Here is a 9682-nt window from a genome sequence, read left to right on the forward strand (position 1 = left end):
TCATCATATTCTTGATGAGTTTAGTTGGAAAGAATCTATTCACTACAACAAAAAGTGCTATAGATCACACACTAAACATCACAATGTATGAACACTAGTGGTCTTTTTAGGGCTAAAACTTAAAGACCTATTATAGTGTGTGTGATCTTAGATATAAAGACCTGCCCATACATCTCATATAATTTAACAAGTGTGATCTTATAACTGGAGCATTTGACAACATCCCATATTATTTTGTGATAAAAAAGTTGTATTCTAATAAATATAAAAATACGATTGCGGTGGGCGTGGCTCGAACGCGTGACCTTCAGGTTTTTACGGGCCCAACCCTTAAACAAAACAGAATCTCGAACCCGCCCATTTCAATTCTCTTTCTCTATCTCTCCCCGTAGAAACTTAGTTTCTCTTACTCTCCCTCTCTCTCGAACGAGAAAAAAACTCGTTTCTCTAGGAAAATCACAATCCGAGGTTTTGAAAGATTCTAATCGTCAATTTCATTTGGATTCAGGTACGATTCGCCATGTTTCCTCGACTGTTTGGATTAGATTCAGGTGCGATACGATTTTATTCCAAATCGAAGTTCAGATGGTTTTCTTTTTAGTCAGAATTTAGGTTCGCTTATATTTAAAACTTTTACTCGCATGTTTGATTCTGATTTAGGTTGGTTAGTTTTTAATTTTAGTTGGTAGATTGGTTAGTTCATACAGATCGATTTGATCTTTGGAAAAGAGTTATTGTAAAATTTTGAGTTAGTTTGATAATTCTTTGATTTGAAATGTTGATTGGTGGTTATCTCAATCAATACTGATCTGTTGAGAGGAAACGGAACTCAAATTCCTCAATAATTCTGTTGTCCTGCTAACATGCAGACTTTATTCCCATTAAGCATATGGAAATATACCCGTTGATGATGGATTTACAGCTTTTGAATATCTAATACTCTTAGATATGATTAAACAATATACACGGAATTATAATTTACATGAAATTCTGAATACATAGACAATGATTTCCATTTCTAAAGAGCAGACAAAAGTTAGTTTGAATTTGTTAGATCGATGATTATAAACAATATAATTGCCAGTTCTATTGATCTGTGAACATGGAAAGTTGATTATTGAAATACGTGTGTGCATTATAATGGACACCCTTATTCTTATGTATATCATTTTACTCAACCATGACGAATTCCAATTTAACTTTCCCAGTTCGCTCTGTTTCCTTTGTGGTACTCTGCATGCTTTGCTCTTGTGAATTAATGTGTCCATAGTACGATAAAGCAATGATCCACCGTATTTTTAAAAGTAGGAAGATAAACTGTAATTAGACTCCTGCTTTAGAAATGCTCAGTGTCTCTTCTGCTTACATATGCTTCCCTTGTAACCCATTTTCCACTTATTATGGCAATCCCTCCCATCTGTTCTGCACTGAAAACCTTTCATGTTATTCAACTTCTGGTACAAGTCTTTGGCTTCTAATGTTTTTGAATTGCTGTATCTTTGTAAGAGTATATTGTGGTTCTTGACATGGAAAGCATCAGCATCAAGACAGGGATGATTTGGAGCCGTTTCTCGGCAAAAAGAGTAGTGAATTTGTGTCCTGGTATTACATTGTTCCTCGAGTTTTTTTCAATAATCAATTAATTTTACAAAACCAGGTGGTTTGATGCATTTTTGTTCTTTGTTATTGATTTGATGTAGTCGTTGTCTATTCCTGTTTAGAATAATTTGGGCTACTGAAATCGACAAAATGCATTAGCATCTATATCGTGCAGAATCAGTTACTTATTTAATGCATCCCCCCTAAACTGAAACTGGCCTGTATACGATTTCGTCAATAATAGCATTATGTGAAATGTACAAGAAAAACTTAGCATCTATATCGTGCGAATTTCCATGGGATACAGAGTGCTGTAGTTGCAATGATTACCGTACATATTTGTATTTGTCCTGTGGTAGAGAAACAGAAATGTTTATTGCGTTTTGCGGTTAAAGGAAAGGGGTCTAGTGTAGTGTGGGAGGTGATTTTTGGTAGACATGGGTACAGGGTTTAGATAGAGATGAGTGGAAAATTGCATTCATGATTCACACCTAGAGCCTTAATTATAGTTGGATGTTGGTATGTAGCATCTGAAACTCAGTTCATTCCGTAGCATCCGAAACTCGGTAATACTATCATGGGATGAGTTGTTGCTGATACTACTAACTTTGTTGTTGTATACGAAGATTTTTCATGTATGACTAACATTGAATGCTTATTTCTTCACAGGAAAACTCAAAGTGTCTTCCTAAAAGAAGACCATTTCAAAGATACTAACTTTAGTGATAAAGCAGACCATCTACAACTCTCATCTTTTACTTTTCAAATTTATGATAAGTCCAGTACTAATAGTAAATGCTTCTGTCTGTTAATTTTTCTCTTTTGCAATAAAATCCAAAAGTAGTTGGTCATAAGTTAACACCTAATTGTTCTCTGTTTTATTATTGTTTCCTGGATTTGTAGTTTAGTGGTCTTAAGAAATTGTATGACTTCGACTCTCTTTCAAGGGGCTTCTATTGGTCCTCTTATTCAGATGGCGATGGATATTTCACGTAATTATAAATGCATAAGAATTGTTGTTTTTTTGTTGGTGTGGGTATCTGTTAGTATATTAACCAGAGAGGAAATATTAATTTCTTGCTTTTGTTCTTCTAGATGATAGTTCATTGGCTCATATTAGGAGGTTAAAGCTATCATCATATTCCAGGGCATGTTGGTACTCACTAGGAATGGTGAAGGATCAGTAGGTACTCTCGCAAATCTTGTATTTTCTGGTATTAGGACAAGTCTATATGCCTCTGCCTCGTGACATTGTCACATTTGTTGTAACATATTTATCATTAATCTGTTCTATGATTATGTGGTTACATTACATATGATCATTCAATCTTTTAGCCTTGCTTAATGTACCGAAGGTAGGCATCAGTAAGAGTGACTCAACTTCGATAGATGATCATAGCTGTTGGCAAAGATCAGAAGACATGAATTATCCCCGTCCGTCGAAATGATCATTGATACTTTTGTTTTACTACTTTGTTTTCTACAGAATGGTGTAAAAATAAGGTCATCTTGATGTCTGCAAAGCAGACTGGAAAGCAAATGGTGCAGGGGGGAAGCTTTAAAAGCTCTAGCACCAGTAGCTGATTAGTCACTAGTACCTTGTGGCATCTGCCTGACATTTTATATGCATCTTTAGGAGCAATTTCAAAAATGTTATGATGTTGTTATACCTTATCCCAAAAATATTAGTTGAAATTGATGTTGGAATTATAAGCAGGGGTTTGAACTAATCAGTTAAAACAGTGCAGGTTTATGTTACCTTTGAAGATGAGGAGGTGCTCAAAGCAAGGGGATCGGGATAAAGCTTATGGATAAGTCTCTATCAAACTGGATAAAGCTCGAGTTTCTTCCTTCTGTGTCTTTTGATTGTAGGGTCTGTCTACTAATTAAACAATCTTTATATCTTGGTGACGCAAGGAACTTTGTTTCTGTTGGTGGCGGCATTACCGAAGTTCGAAGGTTCCATTCTAGTTTCCATACCGCACAGAGTGGTTTGACCTTGACCAAAGTAAACCATTGCTCCCGTGCTTTAATTTTTGTTATGCTTCTTGTTTTTCTTCTCTTCCCTATTTTTATGGTCAATATGGTATATTCTTATTTTTACGTGTATTTGATTTGTCTGCATAGCTTAGGGGTAAGAATTCTATACTAGCTATTGAACAAGTACCAGGTTATTAGTTCTGGATGTTGGCCCTTGATTTCAAGGTACAGGGCATGTTTATATACTCAATCCCTGGTAGAGGACATGACCCTAACATGGAAATTGTTCCCAAGTAAGTTAGTCATTTTCCTACGGATAGATAATACTTGTTTCTTGGTTGCTAGATACGCTTAAATCTACCATCAGAAAGAGAAAAAAAAAAGGCCAATTCTGCTTAGGGTACTTGCCTGTCTTTCTCTGTCTCAGCTCATCAATACGTCCAGCATTAGAGGTCTGTGTATGTTCCTATTGTCTGTATCTATTTTATTCTGAATGCGGTCACTTGTACAAACTTGTTTTCGTGGTAACCAGGATTATTATTCAGCTTGCAGGGTTCTGAAGGCTTGCTGCAAAAGAAGGCGTACAGGATACCCTGCATTAGTCTCGAGGTTGTCACGGATTGTGCAAGTCTCTGGCTTTTCAGATTTAACATCATTCTCCAGTGTTAGTGGTTGACACTATTTGCTTGATCGTACTTGTAGTGCTTCAGGGAATAGTCTAAATGAGCTTGTTCTGATATTAAGGATCTGTGTTTTGGTACCCTTGATTTGAGTTAAACAAGTAGATTCTGCAGAAATGTGTAATTTTTCTATTTTCTTGTTCAGGAATGAATCTGATTCAAACCCAATGGAATATAGTTTTTCTATTAGCCTTTTCGATTTTGTTCATGTCAGTTTTGAATTTTTAATTACAGGTGCAGAAATGAAATGGAATATGCTGTTTGTATAGGGTAAAGTTGGGTTGAAAACTTGGAGGAAAGATCACAACTTTTAAATCCCTGTCTTTTAAAAACCTAGCCTTTAGATCTCAACTTTTCAAAACTTTATGTTCTTTGAATAAGGTAAGATCACATTTTTCATCGCAGGAGAGTTGTTATCTATAGATCACCCTTTAAATTATACTGGCAAAGATCACGGACAGCCAGCTTAGATCACACTTTTAAAGAATGATCCGTGTATGTTTTTGTTATAGTGATTTGTTGGAAACTAAATATTAAGTCAAAATATGATCACGTGAAAATTACCTTGAACATCTTACATGTTTTTTGTGAGAGAGTCATTTGATGTTAGCTTGGGAAGTTTAGTATTGATCATTCGACCACTTGGAAATTACTTGAAGCTAATGATATGTATGAGATTACCATTGTCGTATTCCAAGAATGTTTCAATGATTGAAATGAGAGTTTAGAACAATTACCCATGTTTGGATACAACACGTTATGCATACCTAGTATTCGAACTGTATTGTAATGATTCAGGTCCGGAACTCCTGTTTGCATACCTAGTATGCGAACGGATTTACCTTAGAAGGTCTGAAACTCTTGTTTGCATACCTAGTATGCGAACGGGTTTACCTAAGTTAAGCCTGGGACGATTGTTCACGAACCGGGTTTGCGAAAGGCTTGACTAGGCCAAGGTCTGGAGCTGCTGTTCGCGTACCCAGTTTGCAAACACAGTGGTTAAGTTCTAAAATCGGTTATGTATGATTCTCATACTAATGAACTAAAACATTTATGATTTAATGAATTCAAATTAACTTTGCAAACCGTGGCTTAATGTTCATGAATTGATTCTTGTATAAGTACTTTGTACAATTACGAATCAATCCGATTTTGTTTCATTTCGTTCATATATATTTCTGTGAGATAGTGAACAATTGAACAACTCTATTTGAGACACAATTAGATTCATTTGATTATCTTTCATGATTGATTGATCATCATATTTGATCTAGAAGTGTTAGATGAATATGGTTAAGACAAAAGTTTTCATTTGGCTAACTTCGATTAACTGTTATTGAGCCAACCCAATATACACGTTTAGGTACGGTTATCCATATCTAAATATAAGTATATTTCATTTCTGTGTAACAAGCTAAGACCATCTAACGTCAGAGATTGATTGCTTAATTTCTAAGCAGACTTAGCTTGAATCTTAAATCAGGATTTCATCTAATGGTGAATATTGAATGCTTTGTTACTAAGCTATCTTAGCTTTGATTGTAAGCAACCCTGATTTGAAAGGCTATATAAGGGAGAACTCTAGCAACTGAAAAACCTAATCTCGACACTTTCTTATGTCCTAGTTGCAAACTAGAGTCGATTCTCCTGTAACCTAGGTTTTTCCAAAACCATATTAGGTTAACGACTTGAAGAATTCATTTGGGACTCGTGAAGCCAGATCCAACTATTTTCTCTGTAGTTGCGTATTCTGATCTTACTTGTTCTATCGTATTGAGTTTTATCTTCTCTAAGATTTACTCGAGATTTATCTCTGATAGGTAAGATATAAAAAGTAATCACAACATTTCTTTGTCTCTGACTCTTGTGATTCCGCAATAACTTTTTATGTTAATCAGTTGGGTTATTGTGAGGTGATTGATATTTCTAGGATGCTCGTGGGGAGTATAAGTCCGGATATCAATTGGTTCCTGTACACCTTGATTTATCAAAAGACGGAACAAAAACTGAATAAAGAATATACATATTTGTGGGAGACAGATTTGTTTATAAGTCTTCGACTTTTGGTCGTAGCAATTTTTAGTTGTGGTGAGATCAGCTAAGGGAATCAAGTGCAGAATCCAGCGTGGTTCTAGAGGCGTAAGGAACGCGATTGTACCTTAATCGGTGTGAGACTTGGTTAGGTCTCAAGTACATTCCTGTCGGAAGTTAACTTGTAGTAAGCTGGTGTCTGCAACGGTTTAATACAATGTGTTGTTCAAAGCTAGACTAGGTCCCAGGATTTTTCTGCATTTGCGGTTTCCTCGTTAACAAAATTTCTGGTGTCTGTTTATTTCTTTTCCGCATTATATTTGTTTATATAATTGAAATATCACAGGTTATGCGTAGTTCAATCAATTGATAAATCTGACCTTGATTGTTGGATATAACTTGATTGACACTTGGATATTGGTCATTTGTACCGTCCAAGTTATTTCTCATATCAATCAGGCTCACGGATTTCTATCTGTTCGATTTGCTGATTGTGCTCAGAATAGAGATAAAGCTCTTTGATATCTTTCTTGATTGAGCTCGCTTTTAAGTTGGTGCTCTCGGAATTATATTAGAGTTTAGTCCATACAGATTGTCGAACGAATTATTGGGTGTGGTTGTTATACCCAATTAGTATCAGAGCAGGCAAACATGCTATGACCTCATAAGTCTGTGTTTGTAGCAATCTGACTCTATGGACAGAAGTGTTATCTCCATAAACGTACCGCCAATCTTCGATGTCTCGAATTACTTATGATGGAAAATTGTTATGCGTGCCTTTCTACAAGCGCGTGCTTTTGAATCATGGGTTCGTGTTTTTATTGGTTATGATCCTCCAATGGTTAGATGTTGTAACTGTTGCAAAGGATATTGGTAGATACAGTGAAGTTGCGATACTTGCTGCAAAGCGAAATTCTGACGGTTTAAATGCTATCATTCATGCCATTACCCCAGATCTTCAGCACCGTATGACTACGTGCATTAAGTCTAAAAATTCTTCGGATATCTTGAGAAATCGTATTTGAAGGGAATACCTTTGAAAAGGAAGCTAGGATTCAAAACCTAATTTCTGACTGGGAAAACCTTTGTATGGTCGATGAAGATTCATTTGATGAGTTTAATCACAAAGTGTCTGAAATTGTTAATACATAATTTGCGTTGGGTAAGACTATTCCTGAAAAGGACACTGTGATGAAAATTCTCAGATCACTGCTAGCTAGATACGATTCTAAGAAACATGTCATCGGATAAGGAAATAACCTTGAAACACTTTCCATAAATACTCTTGTTGGAAAGTTAAATATCTTTGATCATGAGCATATATCCAAATCTGGAAATGATACTCTGTGGATGATCCTATTGAGACTGAATCATCAGATGAAGATCTTGACAACTCAATCTCTCTGATCACAAGACAGTTTAGAGATCTTCTTTTGTAGAGAAGTAAACAGTTCACCAGAGAAAACCTAGATCATCAGTTAAGCCTCATGATCGTGTTCCTTCTAAAAACATGGATATTTTCGATATTGATGATGAGGATATGCGACAGTGCTTCAAGTGTAAAGGTTTTGGTCATTTTGCTAATGAGTGTCCAAATCGTAGAAAATACACTGGGAACAAAGGTCTTGTTGCAACTGTTGATGAAACATCTGATCACTATGATTCAAATGAAGTTGAAAAATCAAGTCTAGCTCTCCTTGGCGAAAATATTTATTTTGATAATTGTAGCAATACTCACATAAATCTTGATATTTTTCCTATAGAAACTCCATCGACCATATTGGGTTTTTTGTTTTTTTTTTGCTAAGTCCAATGGTTTATTAAAGCAAAAAAACGTAATTACAAGAATTACAATGAGGGCTCTAGTCCCCCCACCCCCACAAACCAAAGGGGTGAAAAAATAACAGCAAATAGCTCTAAAAGCTCATAAAAATCTCCAAAACATAAATAACTAACAAAAAGAAGAAAAATAGGAACTCAAAAACGTTTGCGCCCCTTTCCCACCCTAAAATTCCTCTTCTTAGTTTGGAGACCAACAAGGATTTCTGCTAAAACATCAGGGTCTTCATAATACTCACTATACTCATCTTCATACATATCAGCAAATTCATCTTCATCCGAAGCATAATTACCACCAGGAACTAGCTTAATAGGAGTTTGAGGTTTTTTCCTTGCTGAAACTCTTTCCAACAACTCCCTTTTTTCTTTAAAATACTCCTTTATATAGGCTGGATTTCTAATGAAGTTAGTTTGAACTTCATCATTCTTAATGATGCCAACCTCTGCAAGCTCCTCCTCATTGAGAATATTATCCGTCTGTTGTTTCCCTAGAGCCTCTAATCTGTCAAGAAAAGTTGTCTTCTTTTCTGCATCAACAGTTTCAGTTGAACTCTCAACTAAAGCTGTAGCATTATCAATCTTCAAAACATTGTTATTCTTGTTTTTATTGTGATCACTAACCGTACCCCAGTCTTTAGAATTTTTAACTTCAGCTGCCATATTAGCCACATCTAAATCATCATCCTCCTCATCTAAGTTTTCAACAACACTTTGCTGAACTTCCCCCTCATCATCTCTAAAAGTAAATTTAGCACTAAGAGTTTCAAATTGATTTTTGTTAAATACATTTTCAGAACTGAGCAAAGCATCTACCATAGGCATTAAACCATCCTCAAAAGACTTAAAAGTAAAAGGAGTACCTTTTTCCTTTGATTTTTTCTATAGAAGATGAGTGCTTACTCTTTACTTGCGTCCAACCTTCATTAGATTCAATATTTTCCTTAACTGGCTTCCCTTCCAAAGAGTTTAGCACGGTTTCCTTATTAGACACGGACTTGTCTTTTAAAGAGTTTGTATTGCTCACGGACTTGCTTGCCAAATTAGAGCTAATTCTGGTCACGGCAGTTTCCTTGGTTTCTAAAATTTGCATGGACTTGGCTTCCATATTTTGCACGGACTTGGATTCCATAATTTGCACGGACTTAGCTTTCATAGTTTGCACGGACTTGCTTTCTAAGTTTGAGTTGGACACGGACTTGATTTCCAAATCCAAATCCTCGCCAGGCTTAGTCACAGATTTACCTCCTTTACGTGCAGTAATACCTTCCTTAGCTGAAATTGCATTTTTGCACTTGATCAACCTCAATTGAGCCTCACAAAATTATTTTGATGAAATAACAAGCTCTTTCTCCGACTGTTCATTGCTAGTTTGAACTGTAGCCTCAATTCTGTTATCATTAGTAGCTCCAATAGCGCTAAAATCTGAAGCACCAATTATAGTTTCCTGATTTGCATGAGCTGCATGGGAAATTGCAGCCTCGTGCTTCTCAAAATCTTGTTCAATTTGATTAGTGTTAACATCCATGCCCACACTAACTTCTGGTAAAACAACT

The 9682-nt window shown here is 35.8% G+C and overlaps 1 long non-coding RNA gene across 8 annotated transcripts; it reads left to right on the plus strand.

Moving 5' to 3' along the window:
* The first annotated feature begins 387 nt into the window (after window positions 1-387).
* LOC113342108 lies at window positions 388-4455 on the plus strand. Of its 8 annotated transcripts, none has more exons than XR_003356410.1 (4): window positions 388-2786; window positions 3086-3607; window positions 3925-4031; window positions 4125-4455. It is a non-coding gene; the product is annotated as an uncharacterized LOC113342108 (long non-coding RNA). The 8 variants fall into 8 exon arrangements; XR_003356411.1 differs by lacking the exon at window positions 3925-4031 and having other exon boundaries at window positions 388-2591; window positions 2695-2786; XR_003356416.1 differs by lacking the exon at window positions 3925-4031 and having other exon boundaries at window positions 388-1602; window positions 2695-2786.
* The last annotated feature ends 5227 nt before the right edge of the window (window positions 4456-9682 follow it).

Source organism: Papaver somniferum, unplaced genomic scaffold, assembly GCF_003573695.1.
Source record: "Papaver somniferum cultivar HN1 unplaced genomic scaffold, ASM357369v1 unplaced-scaffold_33, whole genome shotgun sequence".
NCBI lineage: Eukaryota > Viridiplantae > Streptophyta > Magnoliopsida > Ranunculales > Papaveraceae > Papaver > Papaver somniferum.